Here is a 21,466-nt window from a genome sequence, read left to right as displayed (position 1 = left end):
CAAGTCTTTGACTTTCTCAGGTTGCTCCACCGATCCACGCATTCCCATAGGGATCTTGGACATAATGAACATGATGCTGAGATGATTGGATCGATCTCAGTAGTAGTGCTAGTTGCAATGATTGCAGCAGGTTCGTCCTTCCTTATTGCGTAGTCCATGTCGGCGCAACCTTGTTGCGAATTTTAAAGCTACGCAAGTATACGTAATCGCTTTTGTAGTTTATTTCGGTAAGATTGATATCGTTCCCACGGAGACTGATTTATCAATTACCAAATAATTAATTTTTATTAGTTTCTATTTGACTAATGAAAACTAGATTTGTGAATTTTTAAAACAAGAAAATAGAAATAAATAAAAATTGCAGAAATCAAATAATAACAAGAACACAAGGATTAAATTCACTGTAAAACAATTAGTAATCCTAATCTTCTCTACTATCCACTCTATTATTCTTTAATTTAATTACTACTGAAACTCTTCTCACTGAAATGATAACATGCAAAAGTGTTAACTATTCGAGTTAAGAAATAGAAAACTCGACCTAATGTGAACTCCCTATATTTCTATGGTAAATTCAAACAATAGGAAGCAATGAATACAACCCTAAATCACATAAACTAATTTGATACTCTTGTTCTAAATTGAAATCTATGTCTATTCAATTTTAGCATATTCAAATCTCACTTAAGATTTTGATTCAAATTCATAAATCGTATGTAAAAGTTGATCAATCAATCATATACACAATAAACACAAACTAAATAGATTTCAGATGAAGAAGAAATAGATAAATGCATTAAATCATAATAGAGTTTCAAGAGAGTCAATTAGAAAACCCAAACAGAAATTTAGTTCATAAACATGACTAAATCAAACATAAACATAGAATTTAACATAATCAAAAAGTAAAGAAAAGATCTCTAGGTTTTTGTTTCTTCTCCAGCCTCCTTGCTTAATCTCATCTCCCCCCTAAAAGCATCATTAAAGAAGCTTTTATAGACCCTAATTCATTTTTGCATGAAAAGACAAGATTACCCCTGAAAATTCCCCTAAATTGTGTTCCCGTACGGACCCTGGCGCTGGGTCGCCACGGGACAGTGCTGAGGCGCTACAAATAAGTCTCAAAACAAGTTTTTGGAAAATTGATGGCGCTGGGGCGCTGAAATGTAGCGCCTAGGCGCTACAACCCGCATCAAAACATGCTCTCTGTTTCTCGGCAGCGCTGGGGCGCTACTTTGCACAGAATAAAACTGAACTCGTTTTGAACAGCCTCTAGCGTCATCTCATCGTATTTTGATCATAGCTCCTTCAATACAACTCCGAATTGAATGATTCAAAAAGATATGGAAAGCTAAGAGAAATATCTACAACTTCTATTTCTAGAAGTGTTTCTAGAAAGTGAATAAATCTTGGTAAAATTAAAGTCTCATACTTGCGTTATAAAGCATAAACGACTTGTGTTGAGCCTCTTTAATGTAGTATCTTCCACACATAATGTCTTGAAACTCCACAATCAACACTAAATCCATCTTATTCATCATATTTAACATGTTTCTTCTCATTTCACTCCATATTATGTACTTGATCATTAAAACCCGAAACAAGAAGAAAACAAGCTAAATCTGCACTAAACAATCCTAAATAACTAAAAATACAACCTAAAACGATCTCTAAAACAAAACTAAAATGAACCTAACAAATTCCCCCAAACATAACCTTTACTCACCCTCGAGTAAAGATTCAAACTAAACTCACAAAACTAGAAAACTCAAAAACAAAAACGACACAAACTTATGAATCAAGTCAACAACACTGAATTAGCCTCAATTTCAAAAAATCTCACACTAAAGTCTGAAATCCTGATTTGTAGGAACAATCTTGAATTTCAGTTAAACCACACTGACAACTTGATTCAATCCAAAAATGCCTATTCAACCATAACCACAAAAAATTACTCAACAATTGAATCTATGTATGCATGCCAAAAACTCACTATCAACCCAGCAAACCATTGATCCATATGCCTGCATTGCTCACCACTCTCCACTAATGGAGACAAAATATGCTCAAGAATCACTAGGACTTTAGGCTCATAAAAATAGGCTTAGGAAATTGGTAGATATATGTCATTTACGCTCTAAATTACCATAAGCATATGAACTTACAAACCAACAATTCACCCAAACAATTTCCAAAGAAAACCCCATATGAACCTAAGTAAAGGTTGAGAAACACTTATTTCACTTGATCATTCAAATAATTTTTTTTTATATTCAAACTCAACTCCCCCAAACTTGTTTTATTTTGCCCCCCAAGTTTATTTTATTGCAACCAGCATAAAGTAAACTTAAGGGACTGACTCTTCGCGTACCCCACCAAATCTGTCAGAGACTCTTTGCATACCCCACCAAATCTGTCAGAGCCGCTCATGCCTTCTCGAAAAAGGCAACCAATCATGTATTTTGGGGGCAAATGTTTACCTAAAAATGGCTCCTGATGACGTGGCAAGAATTTATTACATGTGGTTGGCACGTGGCAGTGTCAAAATGATGGAATGTTGTTCGATAATTGACCAGGTATTCCTTGCATCATCAGATCTTGTGATTAGTGCGAACAGCATGGTCACATGCTTCGGTTTATTTCCTTTAAAGATATGTAATCTTGTAATAACTACATTTATTATTCTCTCTTTATTGCCTTGATACACTGATATTAAGGATAATTAAGGCCCATTGGCCCATGTAACCCCCCTTAGCCTATAAATATGCATGAGAGGGCTTAAGGGAGGGACCTGCTTTCTGATTTCCGAATACTCACAAAGAGAATATAGTTTTTTTTTATTCACCGAAAATTGTAGTTCTCCTGAGGCTTGTGAAACTCAAGAACCCTAGTTCTTTGATCACGACATTAGGATTCAACATCAATAATAATACAAAGTGGACGTAGGTCATTACCACACAGTTGGGGCCGAACCACTATAAATCATATGTGTCACCCTCTTCCCATTTGATTCCAATATTTATGTCCTTCTTATTTCATTGTCGTTATTTTGACTCCGTGTCGTTGGCCAAATCGAGGGTCAACATTCTGGTGCTTTCATTAAGAGTTGAAATCAAGAAGTTTGAAGAAAATCAAATGGCGGAGACATCCAAAAGAGCTGGACAGACTGCTGGCGCTGCGTCATCTCAGCCTCCTCCTCCAAATGTGGCTAAAAACGAACCACACTTGGATTTTGAAGAGGAGGAAATGGATTCTGAGACGTTGAGGGTAACACTAGGCGTGTTACAGGATGAGTTGGTCAGTCTGAGGGCCAATCAGGAAAATGTAGCAGAGACCTTGGCGCGGTAACAAAGGGAGATCGAACGTCAACGCTAGGAGTTAAATAAGCGGCAGGCAAAAATGGACCATCGATGGAGAGATGCCGCAACCACTCTTGAAGCAGCCATTCAATTGGCCAGAGGTTATGCTGCACTGACCTCTCAACCGGATCAGCCACCAAATGCACCACCACAAAGGGCCCAAAATCTGAGTCCTCTAATTCAGCCAACAAGCCCTCAACGGCCGGAGCAACCACTTGTCGCTTAGGATGATTTCCCAATACAAGATGTTGAGCAACATCCGCATTCTCAAGCTGGTCGTGACAATCCCCAGCGCCATAGACAGAATAGGGAGAGACAACCTCCCTACAGCCCTAGACACCAAAGGGATGGTGAGCCAACTCCACCGAGAAGGGGGCAGCGTCCTTCTGCTAACAGAAGGCACGATGAGTCAGGCTCTACGGTCAGCCCCCCCCCCCCATGGCATCACAATGCACGGGGACCCACCGACCAATGCAGACCTCCCCCTTACGATCGGGATGTGCCAACATAAGGAGAAAACAATGTGTACAGCCGGTCGCGCCATAGTCGGTCATAGTTCAGAGACGACCATGACTATAATGAGGCTGATTCTGGCAGAAGGAATGCTGGTCGGGGGAATGAAGAAAGAGGTGGAGACACAAACCCCCCATCAAGAGATAATAGACCTGTGAGCTATAACGCTAGGGGGCCAACCCCGACAACACAACGTCTTTGATCGGCTGGGCACCAGCGAACAAAGGCGCATGGATGATGACTTAAGAGACGTACTCAATGACCGACATGAAAGGTACAATGAGTATGCTCCTCCGGCACTAGCCGCCCCAACGATCCCAGACGCGGTTCAGGCTCAAATTGACGCTTTAAACCAGACAGTACAGCAACTGGTTTGGAGTCAAACATTCCACATAGAGTATGACCGGAGGAGAGGCACTTCGTTTGTACAGAGGATTGATGTGGCATAAACCCCCAACAAATTCAAAATTCCAGTGCTGCCAAACTTTGATGGGTACGGAGACCCAATATCTCATTTCAACAAATTTTAGATACAAATGGATATTCAAAAGATGTCAGACGATGCCCGCTGTAGGATCTTCCCCGCCAAATTATCTGACACCGCCCAGGAGTGGTTCTTTAAATTCCCTCATGCTAGCATAGTATCTTGGGAAATGTTCATGAAAGAATTTTACGGACAATTCTATGCGGGTCGCGTACACCCCACTGAGGCCAACTAGCTAGTCGAGATACGCCAAAAGGAGGGAGAGCCCTTAAAGGAGTATGTCCAGCGCTTTATGCGAGCAGCAGCTGGAGCCAAGACGATGGGCGATGAGGGAAATATGATGGCCTTGACTACTGGGGTTAGAAGCCATTCCCCCTTCTGGAGCAACCTGAGAAAGAATGGGGTAAGAATTACCCAGGAATTCTTGGATCGAGTTGATCGATACATCAAGCTCAAAGTTGTGATTGCTAATGAGGGGAAGTCACCTACAAAAGACAAGGGACCAAAGGAAGATCTCGCCAAAGCCGCCAACGGGTCTGATAAACCCAATGGCAATGACAATGGGAACGGCAGAAATGGTGGAAAAAGGGCGACCAACGAGCCGTCAACATCTAAAAATAAGCGCCCCAAAGGCAATAGGTATGAGCCTAGATTCACCAACTATACGACCCTTGTCGAGAGTAGAGCAGAGGTCTATCAGGTGACCAGTTCTAATGCCCCTTATAAGCGACCATCGCCTATAAGGAAGGATATCTCCAAGAGAGATATGACAAAATTCTGTTGTTTTCACAATGACTATGGACATGACACCAATGAGTGTAACCAGTTAAAGGACGAGATCGAGTTCCTGATCAGGCAGGGACACTTAAGGAGATACGTACGAGCCACAGGAGGATCTCAGCGAGAGGCTCTGGGTGGCAACGAGTAGGCGTCTACACGCCAACGCTCGCCACCTTTACAGCCAGCTCCTGTGGCAGGTACGTTACTCACCATCTATGGTGGACCACACATTGCAGGAGATAGTGGGAGAGCAAGGGAGCGATACACTCGAACTTTATGCCACAACCAGGATATCAGGATGATGAGTGTGGAGGATCGAGCACCAAAGAAAGCTCCAACAGAGGAAGAGTTGATAACTGTTATCCCAAAAATTTGAAAGGAATGACGTGACAGTGAAATTGACACGTGGCATGAGTCAGTAGGGTGATCTGGCTTAGTAATGGCCCAATACATCAGTTAAGGAATGAGACAGATAGTCAAGCCAAATACGCCCGATCGAAGAGAGTATTTAGACTGGGGGTTGCTTGGCTTAGACCTCAGTTTAAAGACCCATATAATTAAATTGGTGCCAAGTCCAAGAAAGTGAAGGGGAGGTATGAATTTTGGTTCAAGATATAAAAACAGTAGGTCCGATCGGACCTAAGCTTAGGGGACCTCTTGTTAAGCTTGGCTCGAATAAGTTCAAAAAGAATAAGGCTCAAGTTTTACTCAAAAGGGGAAAGCCACATAGTGGCCGATCGAGCATACACATAGGAGGTACCTTCGACCATTCAGGTCCAAGGAGAAGTAGATGGTGGCTCGGACCACCTTGGTCCGAGGAGAGAAGCCTAATGCCCGATCGAGCATTTGGTTTAGCGAAGGGGTTCAAACCTAGTTGGCCCAAGGAGAAGGATGTGTGCCCGATCGAACGTGGTCTTGTGGGTACCTTGGACCATTTTGATCCAAGGAGAGGTGGTGGCTCAGACCACCTAGGTCCGAAGAGAGAGGACCAAGGTCCGATCGGACCTTGGTTAGGCGAAGGAAGCTTGGACCATTTAGGTCCAAGTAAAGGGGCATTATGCCCGATCGCACAAGATCTCCCCCGATCGCACATGACCTCCCCCGATCGTGCAAGACGCCTGCAGGAGCGCTTGGACCATGTTAGTACGAGGATATGCTAGGAAGAAGATGGCTCGGACCATCTTGGTCCGAGGAGCAAAGTGTAAGGTCATATTGGACCTTGATTGAAGGAGTCAAATAAGGTGGTTTGAACCACCTTAAGCCAAAGAAGACAACCATTGTGTCCGATCGGACACAATGGAGGAGTATACCTCGAGTGTAGTTGACCTTTGGTCCAAGGAGAGCCATGCGTATGCTACCTTTGACCTACGTGAAGCTTGAAGAATAGTCAACATGCATGAGAAGCTACGTCAAACTGCCCGAAAACTACTTCAGTGAGAATTGGTCTAAGCATCCGGGAATCACTCAATCCTCACTCGAAATTAGGGATCAGTTATATTTTGAATGTTTATTTTGTAATATAAATATTAGGTAAATAATAGAATATCCCGATCAAAAGGGGATATCAGTTGAGAACCCAGGTCTATAAATAGGGACTTGGGAGGATCGTAAAAGGACTTTTTGGCAAAATCAAGAGTGAATCTGTATTCTAGAGAGAGAAAGTGTGTTGTTCTTGAGAAAAACCCATTTTTGCGTTCTGGAATATCTCACACTAAAGAAACTCAGTTGACACGGTTCATCTGATCTTGAGTGCGAATACAGTAATAAAATCTCTAAGTGGATTAGGCTATTACCGATCATCGGGGCTGAACCACTATAAAAACCTCGTGTTATTTACTTTCGTTCATAAAAAACTGTCTGTTGTCGTTTATAATTCTCTTGAAGGTTGTCGTAGTTGACGTTCTCACGTCGTTGGCTAAATTCACAGTCAACATTTTGGTGCTTTCATTGAGAGCCTGAAGAGAAAACAGACAGTCCCTAAAGCGATATGGCGCCTAAGAACACCACCGTGGCCTCCAAGAGGGCAAGCACCTCCAGGGAGCATGCTAGATCGGAAAATCCTAACGTTCAAGATCGTGAGAATGAGCCTAGGGTCGTGCTTGAGGATGTAGCTCCTGAAGTTGAGGAGCTCCAGGAGACCATGAGCGCGTTCCAGGATGAGTTGGCCCAGTTCAATGCTAGGCAGGAGGCCTTTGCTGAGGAAATGGCCAAGCAGAGACAAGAGATGGACGCTAGGAGCGAGGAGATCCATCGACAGCAGGAGGAGGCCGACAGGCGACACCGCGAAGCTGCACTTGCTCTGGAGGCAGCTGCGCAGTTGACCCGAGCCAATGCTCAAGCTATGCCTGGGGTGATACCCACTCAAGAAGCAAGGATTTTTCTGGCCTACTATGAACGAAGACTCTATGGAATATGTGAAAAGGTGTGACAAATGCCAAAGATTTTCTAAGGTACCCAGAGCACCACCAAATCTTTTGAGGCAAATGCAAAGTCCGTGGCCTTTTGCAGTATGGGGCATTGATTTGATCGGGAAGTTACCCAAAGGAAAGGGAGGAGTGCAATTCGCTGTGGTCGCGGTAGATTATTTTACTAAATGGACTGAGGCCGAACCATTAGCCACGATTACATCGAAGAAAGTGTTGGACTTTGTTGTTAAAAATATAATATGTCGCTATGGTCTACCTAAAAAGATAGTGTCTGACAATGGCACCCAGTTTGACAGCGACATATTTACCGATTTTTGCACTCGGCATGGCATCACCAAAAGTTTCTCCTCGGTGGCCCATCCTCAGGCCAATGGGCAGGTTGAAGCAGTGAACAAAACATTGAAGGACACTTTGAAGAAGCGCCTGGAACAAGCTAAGGGTGCTTGGGCAGATGAGTTACCAGAGGTCCTTTGGTCGTATAGGACTACCGCTCGGACGGCAACTGGCCATACCCCATTCTCCTTAGCATATGGGTATGAAGCCATGTTACCTGTGGAGATAGATCCACCCTCTCATAGAAGGACCGTTTACAACCAAGAGGAGAACCATCAGTTGTTGGCAGAATCATTGGACTTCCTCGAAGAGAGAAGAGAGGAGGCAAGCCTCAGAGTAGCAGCTCATCAGCAAAAAGTGGCACGCTACTTCAATTCCAGAGTGCGAGATCGAAAGTTCCAGGTCGGAGATTTAGTCCTAAGGAAGGTGTTTGTTAGAGACCCAGCAGCTGGTGTGCTAGGACCGAACTGGGAAGGACCATATCAAATTGAACAGGTCTTACCGCCCGGCACTTACAAGCTTGCTCGATTGAATGGGGAGCTGATCAGAAACTACTGGAATGGCGAGCACTTGAGAAAATATTATCAATAAATACTACTTGCAGAGTAGTAGCTTTGTATCAAGTGCTTAACTTGTTATTTAAGTTTTTTGTTTGTGAACTGGTTATTTGCTACCCAGTCGCATTATTTTGAACAATGTTATTTTGTTTGGAACTCGTTGTTAGACACGTTTTGTCATTTATTATTACGAGTAATAAAAGAGACCACACGCATTGTGGTCGTACCTTGCTACAAACTTTGCATATGTGTTGATTATTTTTGTTGGGCAGTGTTCAACTGTCATAATAATTTAAACAAAACAGGTCTTTTAAAAACTAAGTGTAAATATATACTGGACAGTGTTCAACTGGTCGGTATCATAATATGGAGGACCAACGTTTAGATAATATTTATGTAGTGGTCAACTACTGATATATTTTCGTATATTTCATGTGTTTCACGAGTAGTAACTACTCGAACAAATCCGATCAAGTAGTAAGTGATCAAGGATTTATCCACCCTCAATCACTTGGGGGGCACATAGGGTATACTGGTATGTATTTCAACACAGGCAATAAGAGCACGAGCAAATATGTTTGTTTTTAGCGCTGACTTGTAAGTTTAGGAGTCTAAAATAGCCGTTAAGCTAACTTGTTTTACAAAGCTTAAGTAACTTAGAATTTTTCAAATTCTAAGTTAAAAACTGATATTCGTGTAACAAGACATTTACGCTCATAAAAAGTTAGAGCAATAAGAGCATGAGGAAGTATATTTGGTGTGAACTTATGGAATGGTAAAAATTTCTAAGTTAAAAAACTAAATTCTCATGTGAAATTAAAGGCATCTAAAAACTTTGCTATGCACAATAAAAACTTAAAAGTTTGAAATTGTCAGCAAGGAAAGAGTAAAGTGCTAAATGTCAAAATAGCTCACTAGTTCGAGCAACAAAATACAAAGTAAAGTAGACTGTGATGAACTATGAGAGGGAGTCACAGGCGAGCTCCTCTAGAGGGTTGATCGACTCCCTCCTCTGCATCAGCTGCTCCTCTCGCTCGAAATGATATAGCAGAGCAGGTTGGGGCGAGTGCAGGAGGGTTGGCAGCTTCTTCAGCGGCTCTTGCTTCGCATCTGGCAAGATCCTCTGCTTGGGCCTCCTTGGGGAAACAATCAAGATTAAGAGGCTTGTTCAGCTTCCAGACCTTATAGAAGCAGTCAAAACTGGCCTCCTCAAAGCGAATCAAGTCAAGCTCTTTTTCTTGCTTCAGCTCTTCGTTCTCGCTAATCAACCTCTCATTGTCTCGAACTAACTCTTTAATATCAAGGGATTGCTTCTCCAATTGAGTTGTCAAGGAAGCATTGTTTTGAGCCTGCTTTTTGAGAGACTCGTCCCGTTCAGCTATAGTTCTCTCTGCTTGCTCCAGCTTGGACCTGGCCTCCACCAGTTGATCGTCCTGCACCTTGATCAGCTCCTTGTAATCTACGGCTCGAAGCTGAGCATGACCAATGGTGACAAGTGACTGCATGGAAGACAAAAAGTTAATACAAGTAAAAATACTAATAACAAAGTATCTCGAGGAAAAATGCTTACCTTCATCAATTGAGCGAGTCCTCTCTTCAAGACAACTTCGACACTAAGTCGAGGGTAGGAGTCTAGGCTTTGAAGCGTCGATACATCACGGCCAATATCCTCAAGAAGCCCCTTGCCCAGGTCGCTAACAGCACGAAAAAGCTCACTCGAACTACCCTGGTGAGTAGGAGTTAGGCTCGCAGAAGGAGGAAGGGAAGAGGGGGTCAATGGCGGAAGTGTAGTCGGTCCCCCAGGTTGCCTCCCTTGACTTGGCGGTACTACCTTCTGAATCTTCTGTGGAGGCATAGAGCCACTTCCATCACCAGTTTTCCTCTTTGAAGCAACGCAATCTCTGAACATGCCTGAATCTGCCAAGGATGAAAAAACAAGATTGTTAGAGAAATAAACATAATGAAACATATGCAAGTGTATACTACAATTGTGATACTCTCTAATTACCAATTATAAAAAATATGCCTATTTTCACTAGGCATGTGTTACCTGCGTTGAAGATCTGATCAAGGAACTCATCCTCGTCGTCCGAGGATGAGCTAAGTTCCCCTTCAACCTGGATAGCTTTTCCTTTCCCAGGTTGAGCGGGAATAGTAGATCTACGCTGAGGATCAGGCTCTCTAATGACTAAGTCGCCAGGTCTACGGGAAAGCGGAGAAGGCCCAGGAGAATGCCGATCAGTCATTTGCTCTGTGCCCTCGTTAGACTGACCAGGCGTGTCGTTCTCCCCGGTGGTACTTTCCACCACCAGATCCTGCTCACATGGCACCAGACTTACCATCTGAAGAAGGTCCAGCGTGACCAACTTTTTTACATCCTTCTCTTTAAGACTCATGTTAGCCAATTTCTTGGCCCGCCTAAACATCCCTTCAGTAGGCAATGGTCGCTCAAACGGACCCGAGCGCGTAAAAGCCAAGTTGTTGGCCTCAATATCCAATGTGAGGAAGTATTCCTTATGATACTTCCCGGCGTTTGACTTATGGGAGATGCCATTGAGATATGTAACCCCCCTATGCCTGTGATAGAAATGGAAGAAACCTGAGTTGTTGTGAGAAGGGTTGGTCCGAAGATCAAACAGGTAATGCACCTCGTGAGGGGTGGGCTCATCCCAACCATTCAGAAAATAAAGAATATACAGCGCAGAGAGTGCCTGTATCCCATTCGGCGTGATCTGAAATGGGGAGATGTTGAAGTAGTCTGCTACGGACCGGAAATAGATGTGCAGCGGGAGTGTTGCTCCAGCTTGTACATGGTGCCTGGACCAGGCGCAGTACCTTCCACCGGGCCTATTGGCTCTTTGATGTGAGTCCGGACATGTCACGTTTGCCCCGCTCAAGCCTAAAGCTTCAAGATGTTTCTGGAATAGCGCGGGAGTAAGTTTGGAAGCTTCGGCAACGAACCAGGAGGGTTCTTCTTCTCCCTCATCACGTGGCTTCTGGACAGCCAAATCCGGAATCGCGGTAGCAAGTTTCAAGGACGGCTTTCTTGAAGCTGTGGTAGTGCGGGTTTGATTGCGCTGTACCACCTTCTGTACTGCTCTGCGGGCGACCTGCGGATCGTGTTCCTGAGGGAGCCTGTTAGATTGCTTCACCCTCATCGTCGACTCAGAAGTTTGTCGAAGGAACTGTTCCTCGTGGAGAAGATATAAGGCTGAGCGAGGGAGGATCTGTTTGAAGCGGCGAAGACGATCCTCTGGAGTGTAACCGGTAGACGAGCCTGGTGAGGAATCGCTATTCAAGGGAGTTTCGATTGTCTGCGGGGCAGATGATTCAGAGTCCGTATGATTGTCACCTCCCCTGTAGTCAGAGCGATTCATCTACAAAAATGAATAAAAAATGGGGAGGTGAGTAACCAAACAGAAAAAATTCATCAAAAATAAGATTTATTTTTATACTTGGAAAATTTTGTCTAAGTTATAAAAATATAGCGCATGTGGAAAAAATAATTTTAATGCTCAAAAGTGCCTAAAAGGCACTTAAAGTATTGAACTTATTAAACTTTGTAGAAGGAGGCATTTTTGGGATTTTCCTATAAGGCTAGGTTCCTTATGTACGCAGTTAACATACAGAGGTTGGTTACATGTTTGGAAGGAAAAGAAGCCAAGGTCTACGGAATGTGGTCCGATAGGACCGTATGATTGTTCTAAGGGACAACTAAGCATTCGATCGAATGCCAAGATAGGATGGGTACTCATGACCAAAAGAGGCGTTCAGAGCCCATGGGTCAAGGAACCGTGCATCCACGCGAGCCCAGAGCAAAGTGCACTTGGTCCGATCGGACAACTTCTAGCCAGGAGACGTCCTGCCTCGCCACCGCTCGAGCTTCACGCGAAGTCCCCAAGACGTCCGATCGGACATAGCACGCCCGAGGAGAAGATGTTGAGGTCCGATCGGACGTGTGCCTCGTGCCTCCAAAAAAAAAAAAAAAAAAAAACTCCTAGCCAGCAGCTGCAACAATTCAGGACCGATCGGGCATGGGTGTCAAAGGAGGTTCGAAATTTGCTGTCAAAAATTCGGGCACTTAAAAGCCAAGGAAGGGAAGTGTGGTCCGATCGGACCACACATTTGTCTGAAATTTTTCGAATCTCCGATCGGGTATGGAGAGAAAAGCAACCACTTCCAGCCTTGGACAAGAGCTCCGATCGAACCTAATGACTTAACCACAACTTAAGGAGGCGTCGTTGGCTAAGGTGTTTTGGCGTGGGCTCCGGTCGAACATAAGGTCCGATCAAACCAGATGGAACTTGCACGCCTCAAGAGACGCGTATGCCCAGAATTTCTGGGCAAAAAACCATGTAAAAAATGGCCCCTAATGGCATACTTTGCCTACCCCTAATCCGAACCAAATAGACAAAGCCCTAAAAATCCCTAGTCTCAAACACATTCCATCATTCACATAAACAAAAAACAAGATCAAAACATATAAATGAAAGGTTTTCTTCATGTTCTTAAAAACCCATTACACTATCAAAACCCTCAAAACCCATATTCATGTTTATGTCAAAATACCAAAAATGTCTTGAAATTCCTAAAAGCTTAAGGGAAAATTCGGGTTACCCATGCCACAAACCTCATCAAGACAACAAGCAAACACATTGAACAAGACATATTCAAGAACTTCAAGAACATCCAAGGCACAAGCATATTCGGCCATGGCATTTTTTTTAGAAAAAAATGTAGCAATCTAAGAGGCATGGAGAAGAAGACTTACCCAAGGTTGGAGAGTTTTGATTTTACTTGGAGGATGCTTGAAGATGAAGATCTCCCCTTTAAGCTTGTGAAGTCGGCAAGAGGAGGGGGTCCTTGAGAGGGTTTCGGCCAAGAGAGAAGATGAAGGGTTTTTTAGAATAATTTTTTGTATGTGTGAAGAAGAGAATGTAAGGTGGAGATATTTAAAGGGAAAAAAGTGGGTTTTTCATTTACTTTTGGACCTTTGATATTCTGGGACTATTTTTCTCTCCACGATCATGGGTGGATTTTTGCAGTGATCGTAGGTCTGCTGCATGAAGATGAACAGTTATTATTTTTCATAATGACTTCAGCGGAGGAAAAGTTTATTACGTGAATAAATCATATAATAAACTTAGGGGGCAAATGTTATCCCAAAAATTTGAAAGGAATGACGTGACAGTGAAATTGACATGTGGCATGAGTCAGTAGGGTGATCTGGCTTAGTAATGGCCCAATACATCAGTTAAGGAATGAGACAGATAGTCAAGCCAAATACGCCCGATCGAAGAGAGTATTTAGACTGGGGGTTGCTTGGCTTAGACCTCAGTTTAAAGACCCATATAATTAAATTGGTGCCAAGTCCAAGAAAGTGAAGGGGAGGTATGAATTTTGGTTCAAGATATAAAAACAGTAGGTCCGATCGGACCTAAGCTTAGGGGACCTCTTGTTAAGCTTGGCTCGAATAAGTTCAAAAAGAATAAGGCTCAAGTTTTACTCAAAAGGGGAAAGCCACATAGTGGCCGATCGAGCATACACATAGGAGGTACCTTCGACCATTCAGGTCCAAGGAGAAGTAGATGGTGGCTCGGACCACCTTGGTCCGAGGAGAGAAGCCTAATGCCCGATCGAGCATTTGGTTTAGCGAAGGGGTTCAAACCTAGTTGGCCCAAGGAGAAGGATGTGTGCCCGATCGAACGTGGTCTTGTGGGTACCTTGGACCATTTTGATCCAAGGAGAGGTGGTGGCTCAGACCACCTAGGTCCGAAGAGAGAGGACCAAGGTCCGATCGGACCTTGGTTAGGCGAAGGAAGCTTGGACCATTTAGGTCCAAGTAAAGGGGCATTATGCCCGATCGCACAAGATCTCCCCCGATCGCACATGACCTCCCCCGATCGTGCAAGACGCCTGCAGGAGCGCTTGGACCATGTTAGTACGAGGATATGCTAGGAAGAAGATGGCTCGGACCATCTTGGTCCGAGGAGCAAAGTGTAAGGTCATATTGGACCTTGATTGAAGGAGTCAAATAAGGTGGTTTGAACCACCTTAAGCCAAAGAAGACAACCATTGTGTCCGATCGGACACAATGGAGGAGTATACCTCGAGTGTAGTTGACCTTTGGTCCAAGGAGAGCCATGCGTATGCTACCTTTGACCTACGTGAAGCTTGAAGAATAGTCAACATGCATGAGAAGCTACGTCAAACTGCCCGAAAACTACTTCAGTGAGAATTGGTCTAAGCATCCGGGAATCACTCAATCCTCACTCGAAATTAGGGATCAGTTATATTTTGAATGTTTATTTTGTAATATAAATATTAGGTAAATAATAGAATATCCCGATCAAAAGGGGATATCAGTTGAGAACCCAGGTCTATAAATAGGGACTTGGGAGGATCGTAAAAGGACTTTTTGGCAAAATCAAGAGTGAATCTGTATTCTAGAGAGAGAAAGTGTGTTGTTCTTGAGAAAAACCCATTTTTGCGTTCTGGAATATCTCACACTAAAGAAACTCAGTTGACACGGTTCATCTGATCTTGAGTGCGAATACAGTAATAAAATCTCTAAGTGGATTAGGCTATTACCGATCATCGGGGCTGAACCACTATAAAAACCTTGTGTTATTTACTTTCGTTCATAAAAAACTGTCTGTTGTCGTTTATAATTCTCTTGAAGGTTGTCGTAGTTGACGTTCTCACGTCGTTGGCTAAATTCACAGTCAACAATAACCTTCTCTGAAGATGATTCCCAACACGTACGATTCCCATACTCCGATCCACTAATCGTTGACGTTCATATCGCCAACATGATGGTAAGAGGGTGTTGGTTGATACAGGAAGCTCAATCAACATCTTGTACAAGTTCTCACTGGAAAGAATGAAGTTGTCTGTCAAGGACCTGGAGTCGTGCAACCAAACCATTTACAATTTCTCTGGCGAAGGGCTCGCCCCAACTGGGTCGATTAGGCTCTCAGTGACAGCAGGAAATGCACCTGCAAACAGGGCATTACTCGCTACTTTCATAGTAATTGATTGTCCTTCAGCGTATAATGATGTAATTGGAAGGCTAATTTTGGTCGACCTGCGAGCCATAACCTTGATATGGCACCTTACCATTAAATTCCCAACCGACGCAGGGGTAGGATGCGTGTTGGGAAATCAGCAAGAAGCGAGGGAGTGCTACAACGCTTTGATATCTAAGGCAAAGAAAGGTGTATCGAGGGAAGTTGCTGAAAAAGGCTTGCAGACGACTATTAATGTACAAGCCCAATCAAGTGATGATGTCTCCAAATAGGGCGTTGCCCAAAGTGAGGACAGGGATTTAGATCCTCGCTTTCGGGTTTTGATGAAGAAATAGGACCCCTCGAGGACCTTGAGGAGGTCTAACTCGATGAAGAATATTCGACCAGGGTTATGAAAATCGGTAAAAACTTAGAGACAACAACGAAGCAAGTACTGGTGGAATTTTTGAGGAAAAACCAGGAAGTCTTTGCCTGTTCACATAAAGACATGGTTGGAATAGACCCTGCAGTCATTAGCCATGTCCTAAACATAGATAAGATTTTTCCGCCAGTGCAACAGAAAAGGAGGCTGCTCGACCAAGAAAGATCAAAAGCTCTAAAGGAAGAAGTCAAAAAGCTAAAGGAGAATGGATTCATCCGGGTAGCTTTTTATCCATCCTGGGTCTCTAATCCCGTATTAGTTCCAAAACCGAATGGAAAATGGAGAATGTGTGTGGATTTCACAGACCTTTATAAAGCTTTCCCTAAGGATTGTTTCCCACTCCCTAGAATCGACCAGCTGGTCGATGCCACTGTAGGGCACGAGATTCTCTCATTCATGGATGCATACTCCGGTTACAATCAGATCAGTATGTATCCCCCTGACGAGGATCACACTAGCTTCCGGACCGATACAGGGCTTTACCGTTACAAGGTAATGCCATTCGGTTTGAAAAATGCTAGTGCGACTTACCAGCGATTAGTTAATCACATGTTCAAAGAGTTGATTGATAGAAACATGGAGGTATACATCGACGACATGCTGGTTAAGTCAAAGAAGGCAGTAGGACACATATGGGACTTGCAAGAATGCTTCAACGTCTTGAACAAATATCAGATGAAGCTGAATCCCCTCAAGTGTTCCTTTGGAGTTGGATCAGGGAAATTTCTGGGATTCATAGTAAACTCACGAGGAATTGAAGCCAATCCCGAGAACATCAAAGCCCTGGTCGATATGAAATCACCAACAAAAATCAAAGATATTCAAAGTTTGACCGGAAGAATTGCTGCTTTTAGTAGATTTATTTCCAAATCGACAGACAAATGTGTCCCGTTTTTTAATCTACTCAGAGGCAACAAGAGATTCGAATGGTCGGAGGAGTGCGAACAAGCGTTTCAAGCCTTAAAGACTCACATGTCACAGCCACCGATTCTATCAAAACTGGTTGATAAAGAAACTTTGTTCATCTACTTGGCGATAATGGAATATGCTGCTAGTGTTATTCTAGTAAGAGAGGAGGAGGGCGTGCAGAAGGCAGTTTATTATGTAAGCAAAAGGCTAATAGAAGCAGAACTCCGATATCCCCCTATTGAGAAATTAGCCTATTGCTTGATCTTAGCCTCCAGAAATCTGCGGCCATACTTCCAAGCTCGCCCAATTACAATTTTGACCGACCGACCTCTACGACAGGTTCTGCAGAAGCTAGAAGCCGTAGGGCGATTGTTGAAATGGGCGGTTGAATGTGGGTAGTTTAATATCTCATACTTACCATAAGCAACAATAAAAGGACAAGCTCTGGCTGATGTCGTTGCAGAACTCACTGGTCTTCCAGAAAACGAACAATGGGAAGGGTCTGAAGAACCTAAGCCTGAAAGCCAAACTCCTTCTTGGAAATTGTTTACAGATGGTTCTTCTAATGAGCACCACACAGGAGCATGAATGATTTTGATAACGCCTGAGGGGCATCAATTTCACTGTGCAATTAGATTTGACTTCACCGTCTCTAACAACGAAACCGAATATGAAGCACTGCTTGCAGGATTACGATTTTCCAGAAGCATGCAAATAAATTCACTTGATATCTACAGCGACTCTCAGCTAGTGGTCAATCAAATCATTGGAGAATATCAGGCTCGGGGATTAAAAATGGTTGCTTACTTAAATAAAGCAAAGGATCTATTGGCACAGTTTGATAAGTACACCCTTCAGCAAGTACCTCGCGACCAAAATTCAAACGCTGACGCTTTGGCCAAGTTAGCAAGTGCCAAGGATGCTAACACCCTAAGCATAGTGCCAGTTGAGCGACTATCTACACCGAGCATCTGAGCAGAAGAGACCTCTTGGGTGATTCAAGCGACGGATGCATGGATGTCACCTTACATAGAGTACGTGACGAAAGGTGTGTTGTTAACAGACAGGAACAAAGCCAGGACCCTTCAGCGACAAGCTGCTAGGTATATTTTGGTCGATGGAATCTTATGCCGAAGAGGATACTCAATGCTACTCCTTAAGTGTATTTCGAAAGAGAAGTCCAAATAATTGATGAGAGAGGTCCATGAAGGCTTTTGTGGGGACCATACTGGGGGGCAGAGTTTGTCAAAAAAGATCTTAAGGCAAGGATACTTCTGGCCAACAATGAATGAAAACTCAATGGAGTTTGTGCGGAGGTGTGACAAATGCTAGAGGTTCTCAAAAATTCCATGAGCAGCCCCTAACGAGCTAAAGCAGATGCAAAGTTCATGGTCGTTCGCAGTCTGGGGTATAGTGCTAATTGGATCTCTGCCCACTTGAAAGGGCAGCGTCAAGTACACCAAAGTGGCCATCGATTACTTCACTAAATGGGCCGAAGCTGAACCACTCGCAACCATGACGACCAAGATAGTGCTGGATTTTAAAGTCAAGAACATCGTTTGTCGCTATGGATTGCCAAGAAAAATTATCTCAGACAACGACACCCAATTTAATAGTGATTTGTTTACGGATTTTTACGAGTGGCATGGAATTATCAAGAGCTTTTCTTCGGTCGCTCACCCTCAAGAAAATGGACAAGTCGAGGCAGTCAACAAAACACTGAATAATACTCTGAAGAAAAATGGGCATGGCCAAAGCAATTGCCTGAAGTCCTTTGGTCATACAAAACTTTCCATCGCACAGCAACAGGCCATACTCCATTCTCCCTAGCTTATGGATATGAGACTATGTTGCCTGTCGAGTTGGATCCGTAATCACACCAGAGAATGACGTACGATGAAGGCTCTAATAGCCATCTACTGATGGAATCTCTAGATTTGGTCGATGAAAAGCGTGAGCAAACCCAACTCCGAGTAGTCGCTTACCAGCAAAAGGTCGCCCGGTATTTCAATTCTAAAGTACATGAAAGGAAATTCAATGTCAGAGATCTTGTACTTAGAAGGGTTTTCCTCAACACCCGCGACCAAGCTGCTGGAGTACTCAGACCCAACTGGGAAGGCCCCTGCCAAATCGAAGAAGTTCTCCATCCAAGAACGTATAAACTTGCTCGCTTAAATGGAGATCTCATTCCTCGCTATTGGAATGGAGAACACCTGTGCAAGTACTATCAATAAACAATTCTTCTTAAAGAATTGGCTTGTATTAATTTTACTTTTTACAAGTTATGAACAATGGTTGGTCATTTTTGTGACTGATCGCTTATAAGTTTAAGATCATGTTTTTTATCACTCGTACATACACGATTTGTCCTTTAATTACGAGAAATAAAAGGGACTGTGCGCAGCCCGTCTGTAATGCCCAGAATCCCTAATGAAGTTTAATGGATGGATTAGTAGGCTGGGAGGGCCATAACTGTTTAATTATGCCATTAAACTAGTTTATGCATGTTATTGTGAATTATATTATAATATGATGTTAAATGCATGCATGTGGGTCCACATTTTATTACAGGGGCATTTTGGTAATTTGGCCCGTTGAGGGCGTGATTGTGTATTTTGCGTGCATGTTTGTGATTAATTAATATAGCCACATTATAAGGTCGATTTGTTCGAGCTATTCGACATGAGATGATCTTGAGTATAAGTTAACAATTTAGCCATAACGGGATTAAGTTCGGGGCTCGGGGTGAGTCTCGGGGTGATTTTAATGATTAGAGCATTGCCGGGAATTAAAGGGTAACGGGATGTGAATTATTGGTGTTTGATAATTTTGAGAATAACGGGAATTGGAGAGCGTTAATTATGATTAACGAGATAGGTGGAAAATGTCAATTTTGCCCTTGGGAGCCTTTAGAAATTCTTATTTGACCTAGGGGTATTTTGTTCTTTTCACCCCTAGGATAGATATAAGCTATTTATGGCTGTAGAAAGAAGAGAAAACAGAGCATAGATTGAAGCTTCTCCCGTAGCTATTTTCCTTCCTTTTTCTTTGTGATTTTTGAGCCATTCTTGAGGATTCAAGCTTGGGAAGTAAGCCTTGTGAGCTTAGGAGTGTGTTCCACCATTGAAGAGCATCATAAGCTGAGTTTGGGGTAAGTTTCTAGCCATTAAATTCCCTGTTTTGCCCTGTTTTAGTTCTGGTTTGTTGTTGAGATTTCTAGGTTGAATACTTGGTTTTGTTGGGAGTTTTGGCTAGGGTTTTTGTTGTTGTGATGCTTGGGGTATGTGAGGATGGTTTTTGGGTTCATTTGGCATTAAATTTGAGATTTGGAAGCATTGGAATTGAGTTAGAATTGAAAGAGTCGAAGAAGAAGGTTTCAGGGGAGTGTTGTTATGGGGGTAGCGCTACAACGCCCATCATAGGGCGCTATAGCGCTACACATGATGGCTGATGGGCGGTTTTTGGTTCTGAGTATAGCACTGGGGCACTAGGGAGCAGCGCTGTAGCGCTACTCTGTTCCACAAAAATCCTGTTTTGAGTGTTTTTAAGGGTTTTTGGCTCGGGGTTTCAATCCTTAAGGCCCGGGATCGAATCCACTCACCGTTTGAGTACCATTCGAGGTCTTGAGAGTGGGGTTTAGGTCAAGAATTTTTCATTGTTGATTTTCATTAATGGAGGTTATAATTGGTATGGCTAGGTAATCCCTAAGGAATCAAAAGGTCGATCATTCTTAGGAGTCGTTTTTGTTTTATTCTCGCTCGAACCTGAGGTAAGAAAACTGCACCTTATATATATGACATGCGTGGTTATTATTGAGGCATGTTGGTTGATAAATGTGGACATTGATTGCATATTAAATGCTAGCGGAGTGTATTTACTTGTGTATGGCACTGACTAGTCAGGGACGGCAATGGTCGCATATTACTGACTTGTGAGTCAGAAACGGCATAAGCGTCTTGAACGCAGAGCCGATTAAAGATTAGATCTAATCGATATCAGCATTGAATGACTCTAAATCATTAATGCTGGACCGACCCTAAGGTCAATGAAACTTATAAGCGCTTGAATAATCTAAGCTAGTTACTCAGAGCCAGGGCCTAAGGCCTAGGTGACAGCTTGTCACATGGCTAGGGAGCGGAGTCCCATGGTTATGACTCTATGGTCATGAGGTGGGTTATGTTGGCGACTAGTCATCATGCACCTATCCTGTTTAAGCTAGTGAAAGGTTCACTTATTTCTAAAGCCCTGGTGACCCTATCGTCACATTGCTAATGGTAAAGGAACCCACCTTAGTGACTTTTGCGACGGTCACTTATCTGTTTTGGACTGAAAGTCCTGAATGATTATTATGATCATTGTTGATATTATATTCATGCTATATTATGTTTTCTTGTTGGGCTTTGGCTCATGGGTGTTATGTGGTGCAGGTAAAGGGAAAGAAAATCTCACCCAGCTTTGAGTGAAAAGCTTAGATGACGATGTGTACATATGCGGCCGCTTGACCACCACGACCAAGGAGTTCTCAGAGGAACTAGGGGGTTTACTCTATTTTTGCCGCTTAGGTCGGCAGGTTTGTAAATTTGAAATTGTAATGACCATTTTGAGTTGTAAATAACTTGTAAACGTTCTGGTGGGCCCATGAATAGTTTTAAATAA

The sequence above is a fragment of the Humulus lupulus genome, chromosome 2 (assembly GCF_963169125.1).
Source record: "Humulus lupulus chromosome 2, drHumLupu1.1, whole genome shotgun sequence".
NCBI lineage: Eukaryota > Viridiplantae > Streptophyta > Magnoliopsida > Rosales > Cannabaceae > Humulus > Humulus lupulus.
Note: the sequence above shows the minus strand (reverse complement) of the source record.